Source organism: Patella vulgata, chromosome 9 (assembly GCF_932274485.2).
Source record: "Patella vulgata chromosome 9, xgPatVulg1.2, whole genome shotgun sequence".
NCBI lineage: Eukaryota > Metazoa > Mollusca > Gastropoda > Patellidae > Patella > Patella vulgata.
This window is the reverse complement of record NC_065887.2, coordinates 23,273,382-23,289,811: the sequence shown is the minus strand read 5'-3', so window position 1 is coordinate 23,289,811 and position 16,430 is coordinate 23,273,382. Positions and strand designations below refer to the sequence as shown.

At 39.3% G+C, this 16,430-nt stretch overlaps 1 long non-coding RNA gene across 1 annotated transcript; it reads left to right on the top strand.

The window, feature by feature from the left end:
- Positions 1-8,662: 8,662 nt before the first annotated feature.
- LOC126832261 (uncharacterized) lies at positions 8,663-14,614 on the top strand. The gene is made up of 7 exons (XR_007684630.2): positions 8,663-8,819; positions 9,816-9,906; positions 10,370-10,494; positions 11,162-11,176; positions 12,802-12,883; positions 13,502-13,689; positions 14,332-14,614. It is a non-coding gene; the product is annotated as an uncharacterized LOC126832261 (long non-coding RNA).
- Positions 14,615-16,430: the final 1,816 nt, after the last annotated feature.

The window sequence follows — 16,430 nt, the reverse complement described above, 5'->3', positions numbered from 1 at the left end:
GAAAATTATAGAATAGGACCCTCTCGATAAAACATGCGTCAAAACAACAAAGAATTCATTAATTAACTTTTTTTTATTTAAATTTCAGGCGCAGGAATGTGGTAAACGGCATGGAGATCATGGGTAGCTGGAGCCACCAAAATCAGTTTGGCCATCCTCTTAGCCACATGTACTAAAGACACTGAAGCTTATCCACGATCCAAATAAGGGGCAACAGTTCCTCCGCCCCTTCAACAAAACAATGACGATGACTACGTGCTTGCTTCAAATTCAAGCGTTTCAAAATAGTTAGAACGTGTCGCGCAGCCTTGCCAGATCCATGATCCCTACAGTGAAGGATGATGGTTTTATTGTGCTCGGCAGCACGGGGCAAAACATGCTCAAGAAAACAAGCCTGGGCAATTAGGTTCTCCTTTGCTGCCGAAGATGTAAAACCCAACCCCACATCACCAACTGCGACACACTTGGGTTGCTGAATAAGACTGTTTAATGTCACTAGCCAAGTAAACTCTTCTCACAAGATGGGGACGTACACCAAAAGAGAGTGAAACCTCTGTACAATCCGCATGTGGTTGAACGTTGTTCTACCATTTCGGGAAAATGTAATTGGCTATGAATACTTCTGACTTATGAGGATATTCAATGGATGCCAAGTAATTGGAAGCAGCGGTGTGACCAGTCCTCTCGAGAACCTGATCTAGATGAATGTGCGAGTCAGAGAAGGCATACTCCTCCGGATTCACCAGAGGGACAGAGAAGCAGACCTGTAGTGACTTGAAGACTTTCTTCTTTCGATACGGCAACAAAGCACCCAACGAGCACAGAACCCGCCAAAGGTATAATTCCAAAATGCATCAGGGAGGAGTTGCAGAAAATACCAGACAATCAGCCAACCCAATGATACTGGCTGCTCTTTGTAACACCAAGTGTTCTTCCAAGTTGAAAGGTTCTGCCGACTGCAACTCAGAGGGATTCAGCCGATATTACTCCACAAATGTCAACTGCTCCTGCAGTTTAGCTAAATGCAGCTGATCTTTAATGAACTCCAGAAGACCCATCATCAATCGGATCCACAGTAAGAGATTATTGTCTGTAAATCCTGCTCCACCAGAATGGCCCGAATGTCTTTGTCGAATAAACCATAAAGAGGTTTCCCGAGCTTTACACTGTCAACAAACTGTCTGAGGAGCAACATACCAAGGTAAATGTGCTCATATGCGTGGCGCTTCAGGTGGGAGTATTTCTGGACACAAATTGGACAACGGTTTCCCCGTCGAAAATACTGAGAACAACCTTCCCCTGCAGATGCTTCATCCACGGTGATATATTCTTCCGAAGAGTCATTGGCAGTGGTGTACTCCTATTCATCCGATGCCATCTGAAAGTGAGAAAATCGATTGAGTTACATTACCTGAAGAGTGTGAAATGTGACTGAGTGAGCAAAGAACCCACAACATGATATTAAATAAATAAAAGTGAAACCCGAACCATATGCCTTGCGCAAACGACGCAAGATCAACAATACCACATTACTTACAGATATATAAAAATGATAGCTTGAGTGTTTTTACATTGTAAATTCCGAAAAACGCCTAGGTAAACGACTATTCCTACCACTCCTGGTGGAGACTACAGCCCTAGGCGTGTTAACCAACTTATCATGTTCTATCACTTTATCCTGCTCAACCAATTTATTCTGCTTAACTGCCGCGGCCGACAAACTCCGTCCATATGCGGAACCATCCCGATCCAACACATCCACTGCCAGCAGGTCATCTTCTGGAGCATCAGTAAATCCCAATAAAGGGGAATAACCAAGCGACCTCTCATCACTACCACTCTTGGGGTTAACCTCTTCCCTACAGGACATCATATCATCAATTCCATTTCCGGAAACGTCAGCTCGCATACTGGTTCCGCCAAGTTCTTTTTCCGATTCCCATAACTTCAGAAAGGAATGTCCACGACGCTTCAACCAAAACGGAAAATCCCAGTCCAGGCATAGTTTAATCCTGTCATGATGAATCACCACCTGCCCTTTTCTGGTGTGAAGCCGATACAATGGTGGATCCGCAGTGATTACTAGATAAGGGTCCTGCCAAGGAGGCAACAACTTCTTACTTTTCCCAATTTTGGAAGAGGAATCTAGAATGTAGACAACTGTTTTTGCCTTTTTTGACCATGCCGGATGTTAAACCGAGCATGTTCAGGAGTGAATGACAGCACTTCCATCTGACGACGAACCCAATCATCAGGACACATCCCTTCACCCTCAGTTCGATATGTCCCCATCAAGATAGCCAAGAACGGAAACTCCTCATCCCAAGTGTTGTTCCTTCCGTTAAGATAGCATCGAACCACGTCTTGCCCATTGGAGCTAGGATGGTCGTCCGAGTTTTGACGATCTCCAGTTGTTGACAGAGAGATCGAAAGAGCGAACTGTCAAAATTCCGCCCTTGATCGGTGTGAACCTCTACCGGACAACCAAAGGTGACGACAAAGTGTATAAGGAAATTTCGTGCTACCACTGTTGCTGTTTGTTCCGGTAAAGCTGTCATCTCCACCCATTTCGTGAATTGATCTATCATCATCAGGATGTAGTTATTTCCAGAGGTACTCACTTGAAAAGGACGTTCCATGGTCATATTATGCCAGAGAAAAGACTGCTTCAGACGAGCAACCGTTTTGTTTATGCCCAGATGTACTCCGCTCTTGGAGTCATGGCAGAAGCACAGAACCTCAGCGCTCAAAGCAGATGGCACCACTAAACAGTCTCCGATCAATGCGCTCATCCCAACGATAATACAACGTGTTGTCGCGAACCTGCAATTGATGTTGACATAGCCATAAGGACCTCTGAGCTTTCCCGCGTAAGTAGGGTAGAGGTATCCTCATCATTCCATTACATCCTACTTATTTCGGAAACGGTGTAACTAGAAACCCAGTTGGAAAAAATCTCCTTCGAGTCATCCAACGCTGTCTCAATATGGGATGCCACTAGCGGATCGAAATCTTGAGTCCGTCGAACAGCCAAAAAAATAACATCATCGACATCTTCTCCAAAACGATCCCATTGATTGTAAACTCGGGCGCAGTAGTGGCATCCCCCACGTGGTAGATTTTCCAGTAGTGTACCAGCTGAATAACATTTACAGCTTACCAGTGGGTCGGGTATCCTTGACAAGGAATCAGCATTGCAATGTTGAACTCATGGATGATGCTGGATTTCTATATCATATTGCGAACATTCCTCTAACCAGCTAGCCAATTGCTTGAACCTGGTAAGCCATATTAAGCTATTATGATCAGTTCGAAAGATGAACCTGCGCCCAAGAAGATAATGCCGGAACTGTCTGCAAAACTTAACGACGGCAAGAAGCTCCTTCCGGGTTGTGCAATATCTCCGCTGTGCTTTCTGTAAGGTGTTACTGGTAGGCCACACCAAGCTATTATGATCAGTTCGAAAGAGGGACCCGCGCCCAAGAAGATAATGCCGGAACTGTCTTCAAAAATTAACGACGGCAAGAATCCCCTTCCGGTTGTACAATATCCACGCTGTGCTTTCTGTAAGGTGTTACTGGCAAAGCATATTACCACTTCCTGTCCATTTTGAATTTGTAGTAATTCGCCCCCTATAGCATGATGACTCGCATCTGTATCGAGGATAAATTGTCCATCCACGACCGGATGCCGAAAACATGGACCTGAAGTGACTGCGTACTTTAAATTGTCAAATGCCCCCTGATGTTGAGAACACCAGACAAATTCGGCTTTGCCCCTGGTTAAGTCATACAAATCTGCAGCCAAAACCGCAAAGTTCTTAATATGATTCCGGTGATCATTTACGAATCCCAGGAACGACACCACCTGCTCCTTGTTCAGGGGAACCACCCAAGAAACTACTGCCTCAGACTTTGACTTGGAAACGTACACTCCCTTGGCATTTACTGTCCTACCAAGGAAATCAATCTCTTGCTTGAAAAATACACAAAAACACATACTTATGGAAAAACAGCTACTTAATTTATTTGGGCGACGTTTCGAAGAGTATTCTCTCAACGTTATTTACTCTTCGAAACGTCGCCCAAATACATTAAGTAGCTGTTTTTCCATAAGTATGTGTTTTTATGTATTGCTCTATCCGTTTACTAAATGCCTCTGAAAGATCTTGATTGAAAAGGAAGCATTTTTTCGGCTTAAGCTTTAGATAATATAGACGAAATCTTTTGAAAACCTCCTCCAGGTTAGCCAGAGAGGTCGAAATATCCCGCCCAAGAACAACAATGTCGTCAATGTACACAAGAACCTCGTTCCAGGTCAACCACAAAGAACCAATTGTAATGTTCGTTGAAAAGTTTTTGGTGCATTACACAATCCAAAATGCATCAAATAACCTATATTTTGTTATAAAGACAGTCTTCCTCCTGGCCTCCTCTTCCAGCTCGATTTCATAATACCCTGAAGCCATGTCCAGAGTGTAGAAATAATGAACGCCCTGAAGGGCACCAAGACAATCTTCAATCAGCGGAAGGGGAAAGTTATCCTTAATGGCTTTCTCGTTCAGGATGCGGAAATCAACACACCAACGAACCGTCGGAATGGGACGACACAATTACCCCCGTATCTTACTGAAGTGAGCTTGTTCCTGCTCCTGAAAACCAATTGGTGTTCTACGGATCGACTGTTTGTAAGGTTGTGCAATTCCAGTATTGATGTCCTGGTTAACGGCAGTGAGACAACCCAAGTCTAAATCATGTTTGGCAAAAACATCCCCATATTGTTTTAGAAGAGAAGAGAGAATAGAAGCCTGATGAGAATCTAGGTCCTTCTTAACCCCATCCTCCGCTTCCAGGGAGGCAACACGAACGTCATGAATGATGTCAGAGTCTGGGGCCACTACTTGTTCCACCAACTCAGAGTTAGCAAGATGAGAACCCTTTCGTAGACACACAAAGCTATTCGAATCGTTAGCAACACACATTACGTCAGGCTTCCTTCTACCAACGGAAACCGCAATAAATACTCCAGGGTGGTCTAGAACTGGTTCCAACAGATAATCATCATCCTCTTGAAATGGACACTCGAAGATAACATCCACCATTTGTATAGAATTGGGAGAAATCTTATACGTCCTTGCACTAGTTACTCTACAAATCTTGATTTCGGATGAAGACATACGTTTCAAGGAAGGAGTTAGAACCTCCTCTCCTACCGAAACGGTACCATTTCTCTGATTGACCACACAGTTCTAAAAAAATCCAAGCCAAGAATTACTTCGTCAGAAATGAGAGCAACACAAACATTCAGTATGAAAGAAGAATTCCCAAAGTGACATCCGGCAATAGATGACCAGAAATCAGCTCAGAGCCGATTCCCTTCAGTCGAACAACTTTACCTAGTTCTACTTTCTCCACCACATTCAAAAAAAAAAGTCGATACCAATGATATCATGGCTGCAGTGTCAATCACAGCATCAACTGGGACATCCCTAGGCTTCCAGGTTAAGGTAACTTGCGAGAGGGAGAATTGGATCCAGACCAGGACTATGACTGGAACGGCTGACCAGAAGAGCGGTCGAACATCCTACGGGAAACTTGACGCTGTTTAACTTCAGGAGCAGGCTTAACTTCAAAAATTGCCTTAGAGTTAGCCAGAGAACCCTTCACATACGTGACAGCCCGATGCAAAGTGGACGGGGACTTTACCATTGCTAGACCAGCAGCTTCCTTTTCCCTACAACCATCCAAGACCAGGAAATGCACCCTCTGGACAAAATCCTCCAGAGATTTTTGTTGTCTGACTGAATGCAATTCCCTCTGAGAAACAACATGAGCTTCTGTTTTATTAAAGCAACGACGCAGCTCCTTAACCAGTGATGACGATGCGCAAAACGCATGAAACACCAGTCAACTTGTGGAGTCTTCTCCAGAAAATCTTACCATCTTTGGTGCATTGGGACTGTGACCTCTACGACGATTAGAATCATCTTCATTGTCAGAGGAAATGCATTCATCCAGAATAGTATTGTTTTCCACATCAGATGAAGAAGATGATGAAGTGGACTGATCTCTATTGGAACGACTTTTCGACCTACACAAAAAAGAACGCGAGGAAGATGATTTTTTTTCCAGGAAGACCTCTCCTTACGACAACGTGATTCATAATGTAAAGAGTCGGTTCCATCACCCTGCACAGACCTTTTGTCGTACCAGTTTCCACGGGTCACACCAAACACCACTGAGCTGCTCATGCGACACGCAATAGCGCCATACACGCGGGAGGGGTTCATTGTCAAATTTGACAATTCAAAGAAGGGTTGATGAAAACTGCTGGTTTATCTATCCATGTTTGCTTTCCTATCGGTTCTTGCATAAGATTTACTGTTTAGCGTATCTTTGCTTTAGTGTGTTACGTTTAATTTGCAATATGACATCTTCAACATAATCAGCGTATCTTTGCTTTAGTGTGTTTAATTTGATCGGGAGACGCGTTCGTCGACGTCAACGTCAACCGACAACACTGTAAGAATTGGCCGTGGCACTGCAAGAGGAGTGGGTCAGATTGCCCCAAATCGTGATTGGACGGTTGATTAGGAGCATGCCACGACGAATTGTTGAATGTCTGAGGATTGGTGGAGCAATTACTCATTATTAAAACAAAAATCAAAAACGTCCATTTTCACTTTTGGCGGCTTATCTCTTTGCGAGTGAAATAAGGCTGTCAAATAAGCCGCCCATATGAACTGTTTATGTTCACGTGTAGACAATTGGCTTGTTATTAACATACACTGGTTGCCTCTAATAAAAACAGCAGTGCATGTCCGCTGTTTTGTATTGTTTCTGAATATCGCCTACATTTTTGAAGAGTATATTTATCACCGGATCTGCAGTCTCGCTGGAAGACGTTCGAACCGGTACCGGAGTGGAAGCAGCTTGCACTTGCATTGAATCTGACAAGGGCAATTGTAAGCCAACTTGCTCTAACATCAGAGTCATTGTTTCTATCAGTGTATCCGTTGTTTCACGTTGCATAGCCACCTGTGCATCATATTTCCTTGAAAACTGATTATAGAATTCAGCTTGACTAGCTTCAATTTGTGCTAATGTCAGAGCTGGTGGTGACGCGTAAGCTGAACTGCCATCAAATACTTCCCCAAATGTAACACGACCTTTTTCTACCCAGCTACGCCAAACGTCAAGTCTGCCAAGGCAGTCTACATGTCTAAAGGAGAGGCAATAAACAAAAATCAGCAAATACCAGTAACTTGTCTTTATTCCAAATAAGTAATTATATTAGGTATATATCTAAAAGTGTCTGTCCTATACCTTTTTTCTTTTCATGCACCTATACAAATAACAAGTGCAACCAAGAATAAAGATGAGAAGATAATGGCTGAACCGACTGTGAATAAAGTCAGCAAAACATCTTAATCTCCAATTGATATAAGTGTTTACTGTAACTAATACAAAATGTACATCAGTATCAATATCGAAAATTATTAACTGGATTAAATACACTCAGCTATATCAAATAGTAATTGTAATTTTTGGCAACTATGTTCGCCCATACAGTATTATTAACACCGTCGTTAATGGCAACTAATCACGTGACCACGCTTCTCCGTTGACAATAAACAAAGAATATTATCGTGTTTTATATCACAATCTAATATATGATTAGTGAAATGATGCTTATTAACTCTTCTTTCTTCGTATATCTATCAAATAAAGATGAATAATCGCTTGAAGGACCTTCAGAAATCTCCGAAAGATGTGACCTAGTTTTCAAGCGTGAAAGTTACAACACACCTGATTGACTCGACCTACTTAAACTTGCTGAGTCAGTACTTTGAGTCGATAAACCAATATCCAATCGTAGTCGAAGACGAGTAAATTTACGGCGACGCCAATGTCACTGTACGTAGAGTTCTACTGTCGTAGTAATTACACGTGTTGATGGTTTGGTAGCTGAAGTAAAAGTGTCCTTCTGAGTCTCAATTACGTCGCTGTTAATCACGTGACGCATATTAAAACCCTTCCGGTATAACAATAAGATAAAAAAAAAATCGTGTGGATCTACAAGCAGTAGTAATTTTATAAATATCATTAGCTGTTTAAAGATGGTCAGCTTAAAGGAGTTGCTCGTACTTTCCATATGTGTCTTTGAAGCAGTAGCCAATCCTTTTGACCCGAAAACGGTGATGATGTGTGGATTAAACAGTACGTGTTCGTGTTTTAAGGCTGACGGTTTCGTCGACCTCCATCCAATAGCCAATAACAACAATACACCCTAGTAAGACAGATTTTATATAGCTTTATTACTTTGATTGTATATAGTACCGCGGTACACCAAATTGCTATGACATCTCAACTGTTGCACAATATTCAGATGTGTATTAAAATTCTCCAGGTAAACTCCTGGCGATGTCAGAAGTAACAACTGTGGTCAATGATAAAATATCACGAGCGATTAACATGACGTCATGGGTTATCTTAATACCATACACTGGACATTCCCCTTTTAATTACACGACTGATACGACTGATATTACATCCAAATAACAACATCACGTGTATGATAGCGATAAATCAATATCTGATTTACGACACGTTATCAAAAACAATCAAAAGTACTTTTGTAACTCGATCTATAGTACCCGAATTCAACATGAAGTTAGTAGGTCTTTTATGCATGTGTTTGTCTCTGGTATTTGCCCAGCAGCCCCTGAAGCCGTGTAAAGCTAATAGTACATGTTCCTGTACCAATGTTGATGGTTATATAGATCTACACCCTATCGCTAACAGGAATAATACACCCTAGTAAGACCTACACCTTATTCATTATATTATTTCTGCAAATGTACGTTGAAATTCGTATGATTCGCTATTTTACAATTTAGAATAACTCGGAATACGTTAACACGAATAAGTGGGCTTACAAACATTTTATACAAAATTCAATGAAACCATTTGCTGGTACCACTTCTTATTCGGGGAGTTCACAAGGCTAAACAAATATACTTTTGTATTTCGCTCCAGGGCTGGTAAATCTGAAGATGACCTTTGGCCAAGCCATAGCCCTGGGCCCCAATGTGGTCTTCTGACTAGTGACATCCGACTTTTCAAATGTTTGTCTAAACCATCACCACATTTAACTATTAGTAGTATTATATCACTCAAAACATCTTCCTATTTAAGGAATTTACTTTAGTGATGCCTATACTAAAGCCTGATAACCCTTTTATTTGGTTGGAAAAATGGGACGTTAAAATAGTTAATAAATAATTTTTTTGGGTGTTATGTTAAACCATTCTACTTTTATATTACCTATTTTACTTTAACGTACATGCTAAATCGAAGGTAGAATGCCACAGGGGTTCATATTTAATCCATTCTTATTTAATATATTATTTTAATAATGATAACAGCACATGGAATCCTCTTTCTTAAAAACGTCAAAATACTGCTTCAAGAGATAGGAAATAAATTCAGTAGATTCTGGTTATTTAACTATTATTAACTGCTTATGTGCGAAGTTTCATCATCCAGAATGATAATGATTTAAGATCTTTGTAGAATGGGGAGTTGAAGGATTGTAAGCCGAATCGTATAAAAAGTAATCAATCATTGGTTTGTACACATATAACACGACATTTCGACAGTAGTTTTCTCTTATGGTTTCAAAGCATAAAATGATTAATTCACAAGGCAACTTTTGAAATGTGGAGGATTTGAAATTTTAAGACAGTTATTTAGATTATAAAGCTATTCATATATAACATCTATAATGTCATCTCTTTAGTTGTTTTTTTATAGTTTCAGAAATGTCACAAACAGTCCTAATTATATCTACTCCTACAACCCGTGTTACGGTTTTGCTGAAGGAAGTGTCTGTCAAAATGCCGCTGTAAGTATGGTTTTGAGTCTGTGAATTCGGCCATTATTGAAAGTGTTATACCAATTATTATTAATTTTTATTAATAGTTGGAGATTTTAGGTACAAATAGGAGATTAAAATAATGTACTACATGGACTAATGTTTCCTCACGAATCCGAATTAAAATTTATCGTGCAAATCCATTATTAAATTAACACATTAGATCACTTGGAGTTCCTATTCCAGGATATTCTAGCTGCCCCCACCCCCACCCTCCGTTGGTACAGGGCGGAATGCCCGAACAAGCACATTGCCGCGAAAAACCGAGACTCCGTGGATAAATTAGCACGTCGGAACAAAACTTGTCCGTCTTCAGTAGTCCAGTCGGTGCAGAAAAGTAGGACGTCAACCCCATTTCACCTCAATCCCTCAAAAAAACTTAATTGAATAACAAATATTTATTTATATTTTGATCTTTTTTTTACTTGTACAGATATGCCAACTAGACATAAGTGTTAACCAATACTATGTAATTGGTTATGCTAATACGGTACGATCCATAGCAGACTCGGAATATGGCCTTATATTTCAATATTCTGCAACCACTGATATGCCACTGTAAGTAAGAATTATTTGTTTTATAATACTCAGAATGACAAAGACAGTATGTGAATTTATACTTTAATGAAAGAAAGTATTGAAAACAGCCATTTGGTTTTAATAAATACGATATGAAGGGGATTGGGGGCACTGGTGTCCATCAACTGGTATACGGGTTCAATCGAACGTTGTCTCACTCGTTCGACTAATATTTTGTTTGGCGAAGATTGATCGTTGGACCACCACTAAGCCACATCTTAGTTGAATCAAGTGTTCTCACCGGAACAGAGCAGTTGAAAGACCTATTGAATCCTACTATTAGTACGACCGCCATAAAAAGAGTCCAGTTCTAGAAGCGTGGCCATAAAAAAAAGAATTAAGAATGAGATATTGGGTAACTTGGGGTTTAATATACTACCGTTTTCAGGTTTAAGAGCGGTAATTGGGGTATCATAGTTTAGTAAAAGATCAGTTTTAAGAACGAGAAATCAGGTACCTTGGTATAATAAAAGATCAGTTTTAAGAGCCTGACTATCGGCTATCGACTTTTAGAAGACGTGTGAAATACAAGTTCAGTAAATTGAAAAAAAAAAATTGTTTTCGATCTTATCGTTCGATCCATAAAACTGTGTTTGATCTGGCGGTTTCACTCGATATACTAATGACATATTATCTTGTATTCCAGACCATCGACAGTCAGGTAACAATTGATACGTTGTTAAAACGTACTTACCCCACACTCACTGACCCCATTGTGCTTTGTACTGATACCACCAAATGTTACTTTTATTATAAACTACATAAACTGATTTGCTTTCACATGCGAACTTCTAACAAAAAAACATTATACAAGAAAAAGAAGCGTTATAAGGGACGGGTGGGTGGGAGGCGTACGAGCAGATATTTATGATTGAGTTGTATTCTTAACATCTGACGTTATGGCATGTTTCATCCGAATCTGGCTTCCATTATTTAGATTAAAGATTTCGGGTCGCTATTTGTCTTCTTTGACTTCAGTGGTATGATGTATTATTGGTGTTCGGATTTCATATTTGTCCAGAAGGAAGATAAATATAAGATTCTGACTTTCTTAGCACGGTCAAAATGACTTTGAATAATTTTGTTAATGGTCACTTACATAAGGAAGTTGGGAGAAATCATTGTAGTATAATATTCAGATTCTATCACCCAACCACACCCCATTGTTACCTTGCACACTTCCCATACTCCTTCCATACTGTGTTGTCAAATTTAAGAGAGTGCAGTGCTTTGGCGGTAAGTTTTTTGGTATACTGGTGATTCATTTTGAGAAGTTAGCACTATGTTGAGTATCAATTTAAATTAGAGTTGGTGGCCTGCTACAAACGAATGCTACACTTTCCCAAGAGAATCAATCTGATTAAAATTCAGATGTATATTTCGTTTCGTTTTTTTTATACTTTCGCTGATGAAGATCTGAGCGGTTGTAGTGGACGGTCGCGTCAGGGGTCATACCAGCGGCTTTTAACCCTATGATTTCAGACATTTGATTAACCGATCAGCGGTGATGTTTCTAGTGGGCTTACCCTCAGCTCCGTGCACCTCACACCAAAAACTCACCGCAACAGACCGTTTCATTGGCTAATCTCTCACATCGTTCAGAATGCGGGTTATATAACAACTCTTCCAGATCCTGGCGTAGTAAAAACAAGAGCTATAAAAAACGAAACGACACAGGATCTGTGATTTAATCAGATTGGAAGAGAAGTAAGCGTTTTAATAGTTGAATTTCGCTGCTGTAGCTTCATACAGCATGTATAAATTCATGTATATCATTTTGGTGTGATTATTTGGACATTATTGTTTAAAATTATACTGTAACTACACGTTAGAGCGGGTGGAAGAGGGCCATGCTTGACTGAGAAAACGGTCTATCTGTTTTAATTACAGAATCCAAACTGTACTGATGTAAACGAATGTAGACCGAATGAAATTGCAATTTCTATCAGTGATTCTGTATCTTATATAGTTGGGAATAACATCCCATCGGCTAGGTCTATGGTGCACGTAAAACTTACATAAAAAAAGAAAACAGGAACGTTAGCATTCTGTAAATTATATTTACAACAAATAATGTGTAAATGTAAACAATAATGATGATGGGTTGTTACGTATACAGGCATTAACTGTAGATTGTGAGAGACGGTTTAGGAAACCCAATTTGATTAGAACAGCCATCAGAATGACAAGGAGTATAATTCGTTCCACCCACCTGTCTTAACGTTAAAGTAAGTTAAGACGAAGAAACGTTTTTCGGATTTCACTGAGAGATTTTATATATTACAGGACAGCAAATGTTATTCTTATCTGTGATTCAAATAGAGAAGGCGAACTACAGTTTGTGAAAGAGGACCCTGTAAAAACTTATGTAAGTAATTTCTTCGTTTTATATTGTGAGTTTTTAAATAGCTGGGTCTTCAGTAATGAAAGTATTTACATCAAGTAGCGCATTACTTTCTGACTTGAATATTATGTGGGGTCGTGAGACGAAAAAGAGCATTATGGAGTACAGTCATTGCCTCTGGAAGTAGTTGCTTTGAAAATCGAAACAACCTGTTAGTGTCCGTGACGTTTTTTAAACGAGAATCAGAAGTTTGTTCAATGAATAATGTTTAAACATTACTACACATACCAGAATCAGACATTAAGAAAGTTTACATATCAGTACGTTTATAGAGGGGATATCCATTAAACAAGGTGTCTGGATACACCCAGCCTTCAAATACAGGGGTAATTCAACTCTCTCGTTTGAACCCGTGAGGGATTTGGCCAATCATGTAATGCCGATTGGTAGACGACCATTATGTTCAACCCAATCTAACATGGTTCGTAAATGTATCAAAGAGAGCTTAATAAAACTCGACTTTTTGACACGAGGTTTAAAGTTGTCATAGTTATTTGGTTAGAATGTAGCGTAATGTGAAAGTCGTGAAAAATGTTAGAATCACCTTTAAGTAACCCTTGGTTTTATTTATTTGCATTTCAGTACTTTAATTTGTATTCTAAATATGCCTGTCCTATACCACCGAAACCTACAGTTCCTGGTCCCCAAACAACACCTGTGTGGACAGCACCTCCAGGTAGACCTACTGGACCGCCCGCACCACCCTCCCCAACTTCCGTACCAGTTATTTTCAGTTTGAAGGCCGTTGTTGTGCTACTTCTCTGTATTTTGTAAGTATTGTTTATGATAAGGTTTAATGGCGGCTTAAAAGAGCCATCGATATCATCTATAGTTAAGAAAATATACACATAGGCCTACGTAACAGAAATGTGGGGGAGGGGCACAAAAGCGGATATAACAGAAGAAAACATACCTTTAGGTATTCACAGTTGAAGGCGGATAAGAGATTGTTTCCAACAAAAATTAGGACTGTGGATTTTTGTGAAGTGATGAGAGCTACCGTCCATATCTAGTCGACATTATGTCATCAGTTGTTTCCGTATTACTGGCAAAGAGTGGGTCCTTTTGCTATTGCAAATCTTTGCAAATAAAAATCGTCTCTTTTCACTGACTCTATATTTTAAAAAAAATTATATTTTTGCTATGTTTAAAAGACAAACGACTTTTATTACAGTATCATGGGGTAACTAATTCCTGCAAAAAACGAAGACAATCTACTATAAAAGACTTGAAAAATTGTAACTCTGTAGAAGACATTATTTTAGTTCAACACGCTTAGTTATTGGTTCTAATGTTTTGCTATAGTATCTAAGAAATATGTTGATTTTGGTTTTCAAATGTTGATTTTAGATATCAAATAATTCAGAATTACAATGGTACATTTTAATTTACGTTTCATTTGTCTATTGCAGGTTTGTGTTGACATTTTTGTGTGGTTTGATTATTTTAGCCGTTTGTGTTTTTTCTGCAAGATTTAATTCTACCAACACTGATAAGGCAGAACTTGGGCAGTCTGCAAATTACGGCCATAAAGACGAAATGAAAAGATATTTAAAAAACGAATTTTAAAAGCTGGGTTAATTTTGTTGATGGGATGAAAATGTAAACTATAAAAATATATTTAAACAACTGCAAGGTTGTTTTTGTGTTTATAGTTTGAAAATGTAAGTTATACAAATAAAATGCTAATATATATTTGTTTATTTTATTTTGTTTAAATATAATGTCTGCTATTCTAACGCGTGAGTCAAGACACTTTGCCCTATGGTTGTAAATCCCACTCCATACCAACTTTAATTCAATCATATAACAGACTGTTGGAGCTGTATTCACAAATGATAATCAATGCCCGAATGTAGTGTGGCTCCAAACAAAATGTTTTAATCCATAGTCAATTCAGTACAATTCGTAGTATTCAATTAAAAGAAAAGTAAAGTTAGTGTTTTATTAGATTTCGGGCAATTTATGTTTCCATCTATAATATGTCATAATTTTTTGCCCACCTTACCCGTCTACCCGAAAAGTCAGATTGCCAATTAGATGATATTAGACAAAATCTTTTAATCGATAGTAAATTCAGTACAAAATTGTGATATTCAATAAACAGAGACGTATAATTAGTGTTTTATTAGATTTTTTGGCCATTTTATGTTGCCAACTAGATTATATCATAATTTTTTCCCACATTACCCATCTGTCGGAAAAGTCAGATTCACAAACGTTAGCTACGCCCCGTCTGCCCCCGTACGTCTATGTTCATAATCCTTCGGATTACCTTGCCTCCTTATCATTTTATAATGATAAACCTCATGTTCTTGATTCGGTTTAAACAATAACATAATATGGCGAACCAGAAGGGTGGGAGGGGTGTGTGTGAAGGAATCTTGTAGGAGAAAAGAGAGCAGAACTTTATTCCCTGTATGTAAACATTTATCAACAACTCGACCAAATGAATGAATGAAATGAAATTGGGTTTAAAGTCATATATTACTGCACTAACCGGGGTAATGAAGACGGACATACACCATACAGTTTGCTATGAGGGAAATTTTGTCAGGACAACAATTATTGAAATGCGATTGTGAATTAACTCCCCAAAGCTCGTGAGTCATGTTCATCAAGACCATAACACATGCAGTATTAGGAACTGTTTGTTCTGGGCGTTTCTGGGTTTGAGAGTACGCAACATCAAACGAATATTAAGTTTACTGGGTTAATTACCCTGAACTGGATCTAAAGCGAGCAAAGTGGGACAATTATCCTGGGTTTCCAACCTTTTGAGTTGAATACAGGATTCTGAATTGATAAGATTTACTGGAAATGAACTGAAATGGGGTTTAAAGATACTTTCCCGCGTACAAACTGTTTGATTTGATGATATATTTGGACTAGAAACATATTCAAACTAATTTGCTTCAAATCCGTCTCAAAACGTATTCGCCGGGGGATACCTATATAGCTATAAATAAACTGTTGTAGGACGCCATCTTTCTTTTTGTGTGTGGGGGGTGGGGTGGGGTGGGGGGAGGGGCTCCATTTTTCAGAATGTATTTTTCATTACTTACTGTCCATTTACCATACATATCGAGGCCTAAGTAAATACTTAAATATTTTCTGTCAACTTCTTTTTCTGCCATTTAATTGTCCATACTTTCCATATATACCACGTTTTCCATACTTTTGTTGGAAATAACCACCCGATAAACACTTTCGGGACAATGTACCTTTAACGTCCTACTTTTCTGCACTGACTGGGCCAACGAAGGTAGGGTAGTTTTGCCCGGTCAGCGGCTCTACGACCTACTCTAAATACGAATTCCAACTGTCAAGGGATCTTTTACGTGCACGTAAATGTGTACACCTGGTCGTGGTTTTTCTTTTACTCCATCAAAGGAATAAATTCTATCCTTGCCAGGCCCTCCGTCCTGACCCACTGTGAGATACGGGGAAAACCGCGTCGGGAAACAAGATGAACTTTCTCGGGCAACACCAGGAGCGAACCGAAACCTCC